Below are 17,435 nucleotides of genomic sequence, written 5' to 3'. Positions count from 1 at the left end.
TTTAAATTTTCCAGTATTTATTATTCTCTACTCTTCTGTCATTTATCATCATTGTGTTGTCTTGGACTTCCTAGTTTATTGCAGAAATAGCTCTAGTGTTATTCACTTGTTGTGTACTCTACACACATGGGAGCTGAGAGTGGATGTGATCTGGCTACATGTTGTCTTTGTGTTCTGAAGACACCTTTAACCCAAAACCAATACCAATTCTACAGAGATGGTGCCTGCCATTGGGATGGATCAGTTCATATTACTTACCTTTTAGAGCCTTTCTGAGCAGCTCATCATCTTTGAACAGCAGGTGACCCTCGTTTGCAGAGACGTATGGAGACGGTAGATCTGAGACATGAGACTATGTTTTTTCAATTCAATTCAAAAATACTTCATTAATCCCAGAGGGAAATTGATTGCTGTAGTAGCTCAGAATAATAATAATAATCAAGTCGTCAAAGAGTTGTTGTATATTACAATGGCTGTTGGCAGGAAGGATCTCCAGTAGCGGTCAGTGTTGCAGCCAAACTGAAGAAGCCTCTGACTGAAGACACTCTTCCGTTGTCGGACAGTCTTGTGAAGAGAATGCTCAGGGTTGTCCATCATTTTCTTGATTCTCTGGAGAATCCTTCTTTGCATTATCTCCTACAGCGGTTCCACAGTCGTCCCCAGAACAGAACCAGCCTTTGTTATTAGGCTGTTGAGCCTTTTCAGGTCCCTGCTTCTGATGCTACTACCCCAACAGACGATGGCTGAAGAGATTACACTCTCAACAACAGACTTGTAGAAGATCTGCAGCATCTTGCTACAGACATTGAAGGACCTAAGCATCCTCAAGAAGTGCAGTCTGCTGCGTCCCTTCTTGTAAACGGCTTCGCTGTTCTTTCTCCAGTCCAGTCTGTTGTCCAGGTGAACTCCAAGGTATTTGTATTCCTCAACCATCTCCACTTCTTCTCCCATGATGGAAACAGTGTTTGACTCCACCCTGTTTCTTCTGAAGTCTAAAATCATCTCCTTTGTTTTGTTCGTGTTCAAGGTCAGATGATTGTTTCCACACCATGCCACAAAGCGCTCCACCAGCTCTCTGTACTCAGCTTCCTGTCCATCTCTGATACACGCGACGACTGCAGAGTCATCTGAGTATTTCTGTAGATGACAGGTCTCTGATTTGTACTGGAAGTCTGAGGTGTACAGGGTGAAAAGGAATGGTGAGAGTACAGTCCCCTGTGGTGCTCCAATGTTACTGATCGCCTGGTTTGATGTGCAGTTCTTCAGCCTCACAAACTGTGGTCTGTTTATCAGGTAGTCTTTAATCCAGGCGATAGTTGAGGCCCCCACCTGTGTCTTCTGGAGTTTCTGGCAAAGTACATCAGGCTGGATTGTGTTAAATGCACTGGAGACATCAAAGAACATGACCCTCACAGTGCTGCCTGCTTTGTCCAGATGACAGTGGGTTGGTTGAAGCAGCTGGATGATGGCATCTTCAACTCCAACTCCATGGCGATAAGAAAACTGCAGCGGGTCCTGACATGTCCTAGTTTGCTTATTCAGGTGGACTAACAGGAGTCTCTCCAGGACCTTCATGATGTGGGATGTCAGGGCAACCGGTCTGTAGTCGTCATTGACTGATGCGCAAGTTGTCTTTGGAACAGGAACAAGGCAGGATGTCTTCCACAGGACTGGAACCTTCTCCTGGGCCAGGCGAGGTTGAAGAGGTGCTGCAGAATCCCACAGAGCTGCTCTGCACAGGCCTTCAGTACTCTGGGGCTGATACCATCTGGACCTGCAGCCTTGTTCCTGTTCAGTCTCTCCAGCTGCCTCTTCACCTGACTTCTAGAGACAGATAGGTGGGAGGGGGAGGTAAATGGGGCAGCAGCATCTCCTGACTTGGTTGAAGACAGATTTATAGAACCAGAAGAGTCCATGACTGCTTTAGAGGACAAAAGAGCTGACATGTGACAGGAAAATGTTGGATCAGAGGAGGATGGGATGTCTGACTGACTGGGGACAGGCGAGGAGGATGCTGGGTTAGTTCCTGAACTGAACCTATTGAAGAACTTGCTCAGTTCATTGGCTGTGTCCAGGCTGCCATCTGTGCAATCCTTCCTCTGCTTGAAGCTTGTGATCTTCTTCATCCCTGACCAGACATCTCTGATATTGTTCCTCTGTAGTTTGTTCTCCAGCTTCTTCCTGTATGCCTCCTTGCTGTCTCTGATCTTGATCTTCAGTTGCTTCTGTATACTCCTCAATGATTCCCTGTCTCCCTCCTTGAAGGCTCTTTTTTCTCATTTAGCAGATTCTTCAGTTCACTGGTGATCCAGGGTTTGTTATTAGCGAAGCATGTCACTGTTCTGGTGGGTATGATGTTGTCCACACAGAAGTTTATATAGTCAGTGACACATCCAGTCATGGCATTGATGTCCTCTTCATATCATTGGCAGAGAGTCATCCAATCTGTGGTCTCAAAACAACCCTGCAGGGCTTCTTCAGCATCTCGTGACCATTTTCTCACAGTTCTTCTTGTCACAGGTTGCCTCTGAACAAGTGGTTTGTATTCTGAGCAGAGAAAAACAAGATTGTGATCTGATTGTCCCACCCAGAGGAGATCTTGTTTTGGACATGTATGCATTATTTACATTTGCATAACACAAATCCAATGTCTTGTTTTCTCTGGTGGAGCAGCTGACAAACTGTTGAAATTTTGGAAGTGTAGCAGAGAGCGAGGCATGATTAAAATCACCAGATATAGCCACAAATGCATTGGGTTGCTGGGTTTGTAGCTTAGCGACAACGGAACTGATGGCATCACGTGCAATTTCAGCAATGGCTGAAGGTGGAATATAAACGGTTGCCAAGACAACACTGGTGAACTCTCTTGGCAAATAATATGGGCGACAAATCTTAACTCTCGTTTATAAGGCCCTCTAGGGCAGTTCCCCCTCGTACATTACTGCGCTTTTGAACAGGTATGCTCCATCTCTGTCTCTTCGCTCAGCCGAGCAGGAACTTCTGGTGGTCCCCCGATCGAAAAATCGATCGAGGGGTTTTCGTGCTTTTTCTATTTTGGCTCCAACTCTGTGGAACGAATTGCCACTGAGTATTAGTCAGGCACCATCCCTTCAAGTCTTTAAGTCTCGTTTAAAGACTCATTTTTATTTGATTGCATTTTAGCGCTAGGATCATTTGAATTGCCCTGACATTATGGTTTTAACTATTCTTTTTAACCCAGATGCTTGATTTTATTTTGTCCAACATTTGTTTTTTATCGATTAGTATTATTCCGATATCTCTCTTTATCTGTAATAGTGTTTGCCCATGTACTGGGAATGTTTTTCCTTTAATGATGTTGTTCAGCACCTTGGGCTTCCGATAATGTTGTAGAAGGTGCTATACAAATAAAATTTGATTGATTGATTTGACAACTTACTGCCAAGAATTCAATATCTGGGCTGCAGAGACGACATTTCACTGAAACATGACCTGGATGGCACCATCTGTTGTTGACAAGCACTGCCACTCAACCTCCTTTTCTTTTCCCACCCCTCTTCAGATCTCTGTCTGCTCGTACAGTCAGGAATCCTGGCAGAGAGATGCTGGAATCGGGGATATGGCCCTGCAGCCACGTCTCAGTGAAACACATAACACTGCACTGCCAAAACTCTGGCTGAGTCCTTGAAAGGGTTTTGAGTTCCTCCATCTTGTTGGCCAGTGATCTCACATTGCCCATTATGCTCGATGGAAGAGATGGTTTGATTTTCCTCATTTTCTGTCTCCGTTTTGCTCCCGCTCTGCACCCATGCTTCTTGCGTTTTAGCTCATTTTGGGATTTGCGGCTTCAGTTGAGGTATTATTTCAGCCTTTCCAATATTAATCAGCTGCTCCTGATTGCAAACCAGCTTGTTGCCATGGTTACACATCATAACTAATGCTCAAAAAGTGAAAAAATAGCAGTGAAAATCCTCCAAGCTTCACAGCACTAGAAACTGAAAAGTAAAATGTCCAAAAAAATACCGTTTTTCTTGAGAAACTAGAAGAAAAAATGTCTAAGAAAAGGCAAAACTTCAACAGAGCTACTCCAACATGCAGCCACCCATAGCAGCGCAGTTCCAGAATGGTGAACATTTGGTGAACATTCCTGCAGGAGCATGTAAAACAGTTTGTTTAATTAAAATTAAATAAAAAATGAAAAAATAACACAAAAAAACACATACATATATATATATATATATATATATATATATATATATATATATATATATATATATATATATATATATATATATATATATATATATATATGTATGTATGAATGCCATCAGTGCTGTTTGCTTTTCTAAACTTGCAGGCACGTTCACCCGTGTTTAAAATTCATTTTGTTGAATTAAAACAACAAGGAAAAACCTCCGTGTAGCGTCTTTCTGTCTAATTATCTTATGTTATGACCATACCTGCGCTGTGCGCCAGAGACCTGCATGTGGCTTGCGCGCCGCGGCTTGTATTTGAGTGCGGTGTGTGTGTGTAGAAAACCTTTTTTTTTTTTTTTTTGTTGGTGTGGCTTATATTGAGGTGCGCTCTATAGTCCAGAAATTACGGTATGTCTTGTATTTACATTGTTTTAATGTAAATATCCCAAAATTTTATTCAGAAGGTACGTTGTTTTAATTTTATTTAATTTTTTCTTCTGATGTTGTGGTGGCTTTTATTTAGCCGTGGCGCGCCGCCATGGCTAAATGCACATAGCGGAAACCCTGCAGGTCTGTGGCCATCCAGTGTGACAGTGACCTGTCCAGTGACAGCTTATTGATCACTCTCACGACCAAATCCAGCCGCCAACAGTCTTGAAGCAGTGCCCGAAAATCTACGACTCCCGTCTGCAATCAGCCAATAAAAATACACCCAAGCTTCTTCTCTTGTGTGAGCTTTATTGTATGGCTTTTATTGTCAGCTGTGTCTTTATAAATAAGCTGAATTGAGCACATATTATGTAGAAGATGTTCATTTATGAAAAACCGCAGCAATTCACATTGAAGTCTTTACCTGAACAGCCCTGGTTCTTTGGCCTGCACAGCTGAAGCAGATCTTTTAGTGGGGCTCAAAACTTTAAACAGTGTAAAGTTTTCTAATGGAGATGAGCTGAGTGCAGCTCTGAGCTACCAGAGGGGGTTGTCTCTAAGATACTCAAGGCTCTGCATTACTACTGCATTGGGAAGCAGTAGCTCAACAGGTTGAGCGGGTTGTCCAGTAATCGGAAGGTTGCAGGTTTGATCCCGGCTCCGGACAGAGAATTCTGCTGTTGTGTCCTTGGGCAAGATGCTTAACCCACCTTGCCTGCTGGTGGTGGTCGGAGGGACCGGTGGCGCCTGTGCTCGGCAGCCTCACCTCTGTCAGTGCGCCCCAGGGCAGCTGTGGCTACATTGTAGCTCATCCCCATCAGTGTGTGAATGTGTGTGAATGGATGAATAATACACTGTAGTGTAATGGAGTCCTGACTCTGAGAGGCGCTCTACAAGTGCGGGTCATTAATCATTTATCCCTGCGTGCCGTCTAGGCCCGTGGACCTGCCCTCTGCAGGTCTGATACTGGTCTAGATACAAATCATCTCAGATGTAATTAACTCATTTATCTCCAATCAAATGCAGGAATTTACCACTTTTCTCATCTTCAGTTCAACAAATCTGTTTCAAACTGAGTGAGTTTAAACGAGCTGCTTTAGACACGTGTTGTGTCATCTGTCTCCTAAATTTATGTAAACATTCCTGTAATTTAGAAACTTTTTAATTCACTGCTTCACTTTGGTTTTGGTCTTTGATAGAGTGTTTTGTAGGGCTCGGGGAGATTCGATGCTGAGAAAGTTAGAGAGAGTAAAGGTCTGGTGTGTGAGGAGTAAAGTCCAAAGTGAGGAACGGTCTGAGTCAGAGACAGAAGAGATGGAAGGAAGCATGAAGAGATGCAACAGGATTCACTAGATGGATTCTTTGCTCCACCTCTAGAGGATGAAACCAGAGACTATCTACCATCAGCCCAGTCTTCCCTCTCACCTCCCCCATCCCCGCCGCTCCCCTGTGCAGCCATTCTTCAGTGCTTCTACTGGATGATTGAGAGCTCTCTCACCAACAGCATTTCTGAAGAGAAGCATCAATAAATAAATAAATGACTTGATTTAGTGCTGCACACTTACTGTGTGTGTGTGTGTGTGTGTGTGTGTGTGTGTGTGTGTTTCCTCACTGCCAAACCTAAATGCTTTGAATGTTTGTCTCTTCATCCTTTTTCACGTCTTTCTCATGGATGACCAGCGCTGTTGTTTCCCTCGTAACCGTTTTCACGTTCCTTCCGAGCTTCCTTCTTGCTGTTTCTCTTTATTTATTCATTTTTTTCACTATTATTTTTTGTGCATGTTGCTTTTACTTTTCCACCCCCCTGCCTGCAGTGAGTGGTCTGATGACGCACTGCTTCTGTTTGACACTCTGCTGCTCACTTTGACAGTGCTCAAACACCATTATCCTAGGCGTGCGTGAGTGTGTGTGTGTGTGTGTGTGTGTTGAGGCTGTTCTCTGTGATTTTTAACATCATTGATGTCTTTAGAGGAGTTTTGTTCATTGTGATAACTGCTACATGTCCATGTGTGATGTTGCTGACCCTCTGTGCCTCTGCAGGTTCCCTTCAGCTCTAATAAAAGGCGTCGGTGATCCTTTTAGAATTTCGGATCTGTTTCTCAGAATATTCTTCATTCACTGTTGCACAGTAAAACTACTTTTGCTTCTGGTTTTTATTGACTAACAGAACATATCCTTTTCCAATGAATGAATGATGACTAAATTATCATTTTAATGAGCTCCTTGGGTCAGGTGCTGCTGCAGGGCTCATGGTCCTACATCCTGATTGGATACTAGAAGCAAGCTGCTGTGATTTCACCACTGAAGGCAGTCGTTTAGTGTAAAAACACCAGTGTGCAGCGTTTTTCCACCAGGATTGTTGTCAGATATTTGATTAGGATCTGAGAAAATTGCTATGCCATAAGAAAAAGGTCATAAATCGTGTGTGGGTGGATTAAATAATTGATTTACTCTTAATGTTGTTACATTTTTATTGGCGTTTTTTATTCATTTGCCTTCTAAAATGCCTCCTTGGTGTGTTTTTTATATCAAACACGTCTTTTTCTGGAATGTTTGTGACTTTAGAGAAATTATAGGAAACTGAAACATGATTGGTCTGTTTGGTTTACGATTCTAGCTTATGTGACCATCTTCATGTGCATATCGTTAGAGGTTTAAACATGCAGTTTGCTCTGCTGTTGTAGACAAAAGTGTTGCTTCCTTTCACACACACACACACACACACACACACACACAGCCCTGCAGAAAACTAAGAGCCAATTTAAGAAGTAGGCGAGTTGCGCTGCAGCTCTGTGGCGTCTGGTTATCTTTGGAGTGCTGAGTGTTTGCTGTGCAGCTGCTGCCTACTCACAGCAAAGGATAATGAGATTTGTTGGAAATGTACAATATGCCCTGAAGGAATTCATCTACAAAGATTAGTTCTCAAATTTAGCAGCATTCTTAAACCTGATGGTGGCGATCCACAAGTCACAGAGGACGGTAGCAGGTGTGGTGGAGTTAAAGGCATCTTAAATGCTTGTTTGTTGCTATATAAAGTAAATATATCTTCTTTCAGTAGATCTTGCACAACTATTTCTTATAAAATGTGTTTTTAATTTATGAATTCTAATTGAACACAGAATCTTTTGGGTTTGTTAAAAGTCGTCTAGATTTCCTCTTCATGTTATTTAAACAGGTTTCCTGTGGGTTAGAGTACGCATCAGTCCTGCCACCGTCTGCCCCACGTGGAGCACAAACATGTTGATATCGTGTCTCTTCTAGACCCTGATGAGGCTGAAGGGTTCATCAAGTCTCCTAGACTACGGAACTGCTTCATTTATGAGTTAGCATTGGTTTTGTGGCTCGATGGAGGTGTTTCAGTTTGGTTGGAACAAAGTGATGGAAACGATTAGTGTTTAAAGCATCCCAGCACAGTAGTGAACGGTCAGTGCCGCGGGAACATGGAATAAACGTGTGAACGTTGTTTATTTTATTGCCTTTGTGTTTGGACTCATTCATACTAGATGTGTTGTTTCTATAGTTTCTGCTCGGGGCGACGGTGGCACAGGAGTTAAGTGCTTGCCCCATAATCGGAAGGTTGCAGGTTCGAGCCCCGCTCAGTCTGTCTCTGTCGTTGTGTCCTTGGGCAAGACACTTAACCCACGTTGCCTGCTGGTGGTGGTCGGAGGGACTAGGGGAGGGATTAGCAGAGGTACAAAGCGGTTTGACATCCCCGGGCCCCATGATAAATGACCGCGAGGAACCAACACGGTTTTCAGAGGTTGAGCCACCACAGAGATGGTTCCCTCGAACAAAACAGCAGACAAAAAGGACTTAAAACTTGAGTGAGGGGTTCCACAGTTATCCAACCCGTCTGAGACAACAGCACAAGCAGCCACAGGCTTCGGTGAAGGGGGGTTTACGCTCTTCCGGTTTTTCAGCTTGAAACGAAAAAATCCCTAATGAAATGACCTTTCTCATGACAATAGAAGCATTCCGGGAGATCGCTAGGGTCAGAGGAGGAGTTAGAGGATCTCCTACGACGACTGGGGTCAGTTCTTGACTCCCAAGACCGATGAGTTAACCTAAATTCGTCTGCTAACTGTGCAGCAGCCGAAAGAGTTGAAACCTTTCATTCAAATACAAAACGAGCCTCTCAGGCACGTGCCTTTTAAACTCTTCCACCATGATTACCTCTTTTAGGTCAGCTAAGGAGTTTACCCTGAAGCAGAGCACCATTTGTCAAAGAGAACAGATTTCTGATGAGCATATTCAACATACGTCTGATTAGGCCGAGGTTTTTCAAAGCGAAAGCGCTGACGATACGCCTCAGAAACGAGCTCATAAGCATTTAACATGGCGGCTTTTACACATTCATAATTGGAACTGTCCGTTAGGGACAGAGCCGAAATTACCTGAAAGGCCTTACCTGTGAGCCTGCACTGCAAGAGCAACGACCACACCTCACAAGGCCATCCAAGAGTTACCACAGTCCTCTCGAAAGCAGACAAAAACCCTTCCACCTCAGTCTCCCGGAAGGGCGGAAGAAGCAAAACACACTTTGAGATGCAACGTTGTGGCAGCCGAAGGAGACGCGGCGTCTCGGGACAGTTCATGCTGCGACGGAGACAAAGGCGAAGAACGGTCGGCAGCCATAAGGTTCGAAGCCGCGGCAGCTTCCAGAGTCCTCATCTGGAGAGCTATCTCTCGAAGACGAACCTCAGTGTCCATTTTTTTAACTCCATTTCATGACGGAGGGTCCTTTCGAGCGTCCTTTCCTCCGCTTCCATCTTCAAGCGAGCCAGGCGCAGCTTCAATCGAGCTCCGGTTAGCAGTGAGCTGGGAGGACTAGCTCCGGACGAGACGGAAGCTGGAGGCGAATCTTCATCTGATGAAGGCGGAGCCGAAGCGAGGGTCTCCCTCTTCGAATCGAGCCGGCCCGTTTTCTCATCCAAAGGCGGCGGAGACACACCCATGAGAGGAAGGCGACAGTGGGAGCAGAAGTCCCTTGGTCTCCAGGTAATCCACCAACAAACTCTGAAGATCTGCCTTGGTGAGCTTTTTCGGAAGGGGGAGACTGAAATGGGAGGCAATCTGCCGCAGATCGGCTTTGCAGCAACTCTCCAGAAGCCAGCGCGAAGGAGCCGCCACAAAGGCAAGCAGGTCAAAGGGTGCCATGCTCCGCCTCTAAGGGACACAAACACAATGTTAATATTTTGACACACACTTGAAAATGTCGGGATAAGATGGAAAATAAGAAAAAAATTCCCAGACAAGCCCCCACGTTATTACGTCCCCGGCTCTCTAGGAGAGATGAGGAGGGGAGTAATAAAATTAGTGTGTGGATTAATAATAAACAAAGTGCTGTGTCGCTTAAAAAACAAGAAACTTTATTACAAAACCAAGGGATATTTACAAAGAACCTAGAAACCAATACTATATACACAAAACAAGAGGAGCTATATTTACAAAAGGGGAAACTAAAAACGCCACCCCAGAAGGGGGTGGGAAGAAAACCGAGAATAATAATAATATATATATATATATATATATATAGATTCAAAAGGGGAGATCCTAAAGTCTGCGTCCAAATGCCGGTCCAAAGTCTAAAGCCAATTTATCCAATACAAATTCCAATCCAATATCCAAAATCCTAACGAGAGTAACCAAAGACGAATGTGCGAACGAGTTTTACCAAATGAGCGAACCGAGGAGAAGAGAATAGTGCAAACTGATTTCTAGTCTACACTACCCTGGGCCTTCTCAAAGAACTGATGGCTGACAGCAGCTTTTTAACAGCTGGTAAGTGATCAGCCATGATCTGATCCAGCTGAGCACTAGGAGACGGGCGGGGCAGAAGGCACTGAGGCCATCTTGAGGCCGAAAAGGGGCACGGCACGTAACAGAGGGGGTGGATGATCTGAGTTTGGAGTATCCGGACGTTGCCTGGAGGTGGGTTCACTGGAGGTGTCTGGGACTGGGGGCCCCCCTCTGGAGGTGCTTGGGTTGCCTCGGGGGTTGGACTACTGGCGGTTGTGAATGGAGGTCTTGGAGGTCTTGATGGCAGCCATGGGTCGCTGCCTGGCAGCTGCATTGCTCCTGGGCGAGTCTGGGTGGGGGCTCAGGATGTGGGGGTGGTCGGCCCCGTGTGGGGATCTGGGCAGGGCCTTGGGAGTCTGGTCCTGACATGTATGCTGCAGGGAAGAAGGCAGGAACACGCAGCAGTGCCTGGCCCAGGTTCAGGGGCCTTGGGTTGACCTTGACTGGTGCTTGACTGGTGCTCTGGGACCAGCTCTTATGGCATTTTAAATGTGTTTGTTTTACTTTGTAGGGAAGAACTAGTAACTCCAGTTGGATTCTAGCTGTCAGCAGCAGACATGCTGATGTGTTTAGGTTCATCCACAGTGCTTTAGCTGTTAATGCTGGGAGGACTAGTTATAACACTGAGACAGATTCCAACAGAGACCCATAACTGAGACCTATCTACTGTAGGTCTTCACTGTATAGACAAAAAGATCAACTGTTGCTTTTCCTCTCTTGTCTTGATTAATTTGGTTTTTCTTGTATTTGCTTTAGACTTAAAACAAGATGTTTCCCTTTGCAGGAAAAGGTCCTAACAGTGTTTTAATCTAAGAATATTTTTTGTTCGGTTTGCTTTGTTAATAACAAACAAATCAAACTAAATTAGTCTCATTCTCCCTTACTTCATAGGATGAAAGTCTTTTATGTGGTTTAAAAAGAGGATCATGATGTCAGGAAGGGTCTGATATGGCTAATATTGACAAATACTAGTAAATAAATAGTGTATCTGGTACTACAGACATACAGATAGGATAATGTTATCAGCCTTGAAGGTCATGATCAGCATCCTTTCCTAGGAGCTGTAATCTTCAGCGGTGCTGAGACTGGATCACATAGGTAGCATGTTTACTCTGTAAAACTTGAGTCTGACTGGCTTTAGCTTCAGACTGCTGTCCATCCTCACCGTCACTCACTGCTAAATACTAAACAATTCCTTTTTAAGAACAGGGACTCAAGAGAAAAGTAAGGACCTGCTGCTCCCCGCCCTGCTGTTCGAAGGCAGGAGAGATTTAGAGCAGGAACTTCTGATGATTTAATGACTTGGTTTGGTCCCCAAAGAGAATTTAGGTTTTAACTTTGATTTCTTGGATTTTGCTGCACAGATAAAGAAACTTAGTTTCATGTTACTTCTGTGACTATTTCAGGATATCATTATCATTTATCACACATAGACACAAGTTGATAGTGTCCCAGTCCTGGAGGGCTCTCTGTGTTCCTGCAGCTTTTATCTCGTTCAATACTAGAAGGACCTCTTCAGCTGAAGCCTGCTAGCTCACATCAGAGGTGTTGAAGAAGGAGATATGGGATGGTGGCCCTGGAGGACCAGGATTGGACCTCACTACCCTAACACAACAAAACCAGCTCGTCAGGATGAAAAAAATCACACAACAAAAACATTAGTCATCACTCAGAGATTGCACCACACGCACGCACGCACACACACACACACACACACACACACACACACACACACGTTTAGAGTGACAGGAGACGCTGTTGATGACCAATTAAACGTGTTTAATGGTCTAATCCTCCATTTCTCTCCCTTCCTGTTTGATGATTTGCAGATGTTGTTTTGAGGGTATTGTAACAATCAGGTTGACGTTGTTTTGACACTTGAGGTTGTTTGTTTTGACAGTCGGTGACAAGCTCCGCCTGTTTACCGTTTGTAGTCTTTAACTCCTGCGGCTCTCGCACGCACGCACACTGTCCCTCTAACTGTTTAACTGTCGTCTCTCTTCTCTCTTTTTGTCTTAAAGGAGACATAACATGCTTTTAAGTTATTCCTTTTTACATCTAAATCCTTCAGTTGGGGTCTAAATACAGTGGAACTGCAGTTCTTTGGTCTGATTTCCTCATTTTTGTCGCTCTACAGACCCTCATCTACCCCTGTTCTGAGGAGAGTTGAGAACGAGCCGTTTTTGGGTACTGTCTCTTTAAACTGGAGGAGGAGCTGTAAACTCCGCCCCCCTCCATAGTGCAGACCTGTACTCTCCTCCCCCAGTCGGACTTTGTAGTTCTATAGAGAAATCACTATTTAGCATAGCAGATTTAGCGTAGCATATTAGCATTTTTAAAACATGTGGGTAGAGTTGTTCATCAGGCTGTTTCAAGGCTGCTAACTCTCTCATGCATTTGTCTGTAGTCACTCACACACACCCGTCACGGCCGACGGAGGGACAAGCGAGCAGGCACGTGCGCGCGCACACACACACACACACATCCGTCACGGCCATAGACTGTACATACACACACACAAGGAATGCTGCTTATTTATTTCTATAAAAAATGTTTTAAAAAATGATACAGCTCATTAAAACACCATTAAAAGAATATATTTTATTAAGATCTCTATCTATCTATATATATATATACATACATATAATTTTATACGTAGTCTTATTTTTATTGGGTGTCTTAATGGCTGAAAATGGATAAAAAGCAGTCACATTTTAATTTAAAGATTTGAGATTCTAGTCAAAAATAAAGAACATTCCTCCAAATGTTCTTTAATGTGATCATTATAATTCTAATGCTTACAACTTTGTTTTTATTGTCTGCAATGCGTAGCCTATATCTTTATTAAATGTGTTTAGCTGTAAAGTGGTAATTCTCTCTAATGTGTACAGAGAGGTGGACATCAGTGCTGCAGTGAAATTCCCAAGATCAGTCTGCTTTGCTAACAAATATAGTTAAATCTTACCTGCATTCTAAATAAATACCGTTAGGTGGAAACATCAGTAGGCATTGAGTTATTGATACAATCCCTAACAGCCAGAATGGAAGAAGAGCATGCTGGGTCATCCTGGATCTGAGCCTGTTCTGTGTATTTACCTACAGGATGCAATAAATGTCTACAAGGCTGAGTTTGGACCATTACATCTAAAAGAAAACATACAATCAGTGATTTTTTTCATTGTTTACATTAATATACACATTTTCTAAGTATTAACCTCACAGCAAATAAGTAGAACAATATAATAAACAGGCTTTAGTAGTTAAACAGGCGTTGTGCACACAGGCGCTTTGTGTCTCGGTGCTGGTGGTGTCTAGGTCTCAGAGTTCCTGTCCTCCTGCCGTCTTCTGTTGTCCTCAGGATACGGATTGATGTTTCCTGATGATGAGGGAGGGGCAGTATGTGGGCTTCAAACTGGTCCTGGATAACAGTGGGAGACCTCCGTTGTCTGAATACTGAGACCAGAGGGTTGGTGAGATGCAGATCTTCTCTACCTCATCTAGAAACGGAGTTGGTTCAGGGAAAACTTTTCCAAAGACCAGTTCCATGATGTCATCGCCATATTCTGCAATGATAGACAATAACTTTAATGACATATTTTGTCTACAAGCAGCTTTAGGAAAGTTGTTTCTTTAGCTTTCATGTTTATAGTCACGTTTGTGTTTGTTCACAAGTTCACTTTGCTGCAGTGACTTCATATTCTTACAAATGTAATAAAATAGTGACACTAAAATTATACAAATGATTCCTTATGAAAGGAAGCTCATTAGAGAGCAGTGCAGACAGACTTACTACATGCTGCAGCTGTTTTTGTAGGCCAGCTGCTGCTGAATTTGGGGAAAGTTATTCTGCACACATCCAGATCAGATGGTCGATTACAGAAAATAATGTAATTCAATCATTTCTAAACAGACTAAACAAGTAAAACATCAAATAAATCACTCTGCTGTCATCAGACGGAGTGATTCAGGGGGTGAGGTGTTCTTAATGATGAGGGTGGCTGAGGTGTGTCATCACTCACTTTGGTCTGGTCCAGCTACCATCTCTTTACTGGTGGGTCTCCTTCCTCAGTAGGTGACGTGAAACGCCAACATCTGAACGTTCTGTGTTCCTTAGAGGAGAAGAAAAGTAATATTAGCAAGCTGGCTAAATTATTTTTTACTAGCATCTCAAGGACTTGGAGAAGCAGATCTTCACTTACCTAAACATCAGACCAGTTTGTCCCAGCTGAGCTCATCAGGGCGTTAGTCTGACAGCCTGTCAGTGAAACACGGCTCCAGTCTTCTGGATGTAGACACTAAAAAAGCAAAGGAACATTTCTACTTTTATTTTAATTATTTTACAGCCGATTTTATCAGCTTTCCGACGCTCACGCTCATACAGACGGTGAGCTTTGCTGCGTCTGACTGATAAAGTTAGTTTTTATATCTGCAGTGAGACAAAAAAAACTAACCTCACTCCACTCAGAGATTGTTCTTTAAAACTCTATTAAATCCACTGTGCTGACGCACTATAATGACTTTGTCACGCTGCATTTTAGCTGATATGGGACTTTATTTACTGGATGCTAAGATTACATCACACTCACGTAGAATAACACACAGGCTCTCTGCTGTTACAATCAGTGGGAGGTTATCATCTGGTGTAAAAGAAGGCGTTGATCAGAAATCACGTTTTATTCCACGAAAATCAGCCAAATCCACATTAATCTGGGTGCTAACTTTACTAGCATACTGTGCTAGCGATAGCAAGCCGGATGCTAAGGCTTTAGTGCTGCTAATGCCCGTAAATCTAAAGTAAAGTTTGTCGACATTTTAGAGTGATATGAAGCTTACCGCTCTGCTGCTGTGTCCCGGTGCTGCCACATTCAGATGGAAATGACTCCTTTTAGATAGATGAAGCCCTCAGTACTTAGCCACTAGCCTGGAGACAGGACGAACGAACCACGCGCGCACGCACGCACGCACGCACGCACACACACACACACACACACACACACACACACACACACACACACACACACACACACAAACAAACACAAACACACTACTTTTTCTTCTGTGTTTTTTTAGCAGTAGTGTCATCAGCTCCTGGGTTTAAATACTGCCACATCACCCTTCCTTAAAACGAGGAACAGTTTTGAGCTGTGTGTGGCTAAAATAACCAGACATTCTGCATTTTTCCAATAGGACTACAAAAAATCTTAGCGAGAAGAAAAAATGGCGGATTGGCTCTGTGTTTAGCCGAGGGCCATTACCATATTTGGTAGTTATCCTGACGAAATAAATTACTGATGTAATAGATAATTTGAAAAACTGAACGGGTGGACAAATATGCCCAAAACTTAATTATTAAATATCTAAATAGCAACTCCAGTGAATAATATAAGCCTTTTTGCTCACTTAGACACTTAAAATGTGAAACACACTGTGTTAACGGATAAAAAAGTGGGTTTTTCATGTTATGTCTCCTTTAATTTCTTGTCCTCCATGATCACCTCCTTTGGTCATGTGATGAACCGTTACAGAACGCCAGTAGCTCTGCTCCTATAGGATAAGTAGTCTGCTACATTTTAACCACTAGATCTGTAGAGCAAAGTTTAAATTGGAAAAGTAGTTTATCCCCAATTTTCAGTAGAAGAAGTAGGTAAAATATTGATGCTATTTATCTGCAAAGATATAAATTGATGAAGCACCACTTTTCATGAAGTCTCACCTGACCTTGGTCAGTCCCTAAACTTTCTGACTTGTATAATAAATGATGTTTGCTTTCTGGTGTCACAGCACCTTTGGTCCTTTGGGACTTTAACCTCTGGAGACCCAGCCTCCTCTTGTTGGCTTCTTGCAATATAATATTTTGTTCTGTTCCCATAATTTTAGAGACACTTGATTCTTTTAAAGTTTGGTTATTCATTTTGGGAAAGTGGTCAACATTGTTCTGTTTAACTTTGAACTACAGCATCTCACTAGGTCCTACTAATCTGAAAGAGCTAGGATGCCAACTCACACCAATGAAATATTCACATCTCAGGAGTTTAGTTCCTCTCAGTAGCTGCAGTTTAACCTAAGAGGGACTAAAATCCATCTGATGAGCAGAAACGTCTGGTGAGAGTTGACTGATTATACAGATGAAACAAGAATATGGTGCAAAAGCTGGTTTATGTCAGTAATCCAACTGAGCTGGAGAGACCATCTAAAGGCTCAGGACCGTTTGCAGGTGTTTTGGATTCATTATCTAACTAGAGTGTGACACTGAGTCTTTTCACAATATTCTAATAGGCTATATTACACAGACCACTGGTTTGATACTTCCTGACTTTTTAGCCAGCTGAATCATTTCAGGTCACAGTGACGTTGGTGTTCTCCGTGGCATTTGTACGCTACAGCTGCAGGACCTGCCAAAGTTAACAATTAACAACGTACACGGCATCAACTAGGTCATATCTATCAACCGCATAAAGACAAAGGTTTTAAATCATGTGCACCTACATTCTTATCTATGAAGGCAAGTGAACAAGCCTTGAGTTGCTAAATACTACATGCTAGCTCTTTACTAGTACAGTGAGGAAGCAACGGTAACAGTGTTAGCAGAAATAAAAGACTCATGACGTTGACCTATTTCTCCAACGTGATTAGCGTTGCATCAATTTTGTGCTAACTTTGTCTTGTAAAGAGCTGGCATCTATCATAAGTTAGCAACCCAAAACAGAAGCTTGTTACCTCGCCTTCATAATGATTGTAGGTGGATACACAATTTAAAACCTTTGTCTTTATTTGCATGTGGCGCCTTAAATGTGGCCTGGATTATCCTGCTGACCGTTATTCTTGACCCTGTTGTCTGAGATTGAGGCCCTGTCCACACGTAGCCGGGGATCTGCCAAAACGTAGATATTTTCCTACGTTTTGGCCTCTCATCCACACGAAAACGGAGTATTTTCACACGAAAATGGATCTTTTTAAAAACTCCGGCCAAAGTGAAGATCTGCGTTTTCTCCGTTTTGGGTGTCTGAGTGTGGACAGAAAAAACCGGAGTTT

The 17,435-nt window shown here is 43.2% G+C and overlaps 1 protein-coding gene and 1 long non-coding RNA gene across 2 annotated transcripts in view; one reads left to right on the top strand and one right to left on the bottom strand.

Moving 5' to 3' along the window:
* atrn (attractin) overlaps positions 1-17,435 on the top strand; it is a 177,925-nt gene that overhangs the window by 134,403 nt on the left and 26,087 nt on the right. The gene's annotated exons all lie outside the window — the stretch shown is intronic.
* On the bottom strand, positions 13,756-14,691 carry LOC129163705 (uncharacterized). Its single transcript, XR_008563507.2, has 3 exons — positions 14,603-14,691; positions 14,423-14,512; positions 13,756-13,966 (listed from the first exon to the last, which is right to left on the bottom strand). It is a non-coding gene; the product is annotated as an uncharacterized lncRNA (long non-coding RNA).

This window comes from Nothobranchius furzeri, chromosome 18 (genome assembly GCF_043380555.1).
Source record: "Nothobranchius furzeri strain GRZ-AD chromosome 18, NfurGRZ-RIMD1, whole genome shotgun sequence".
NCBI classification, from domain to species: Eukaryota; Metazoa; Chordata; class Actinopteri; order Cyprinodontiformes; family Nothobranchiidae; genus Nothobranchius; species Nothobranchius furzeri.
The sequence above is the reverse complement of the archived record's forward strand: the minus strand, read 5'-3'. Positions and strand labels throughout refer to the sequence as shown.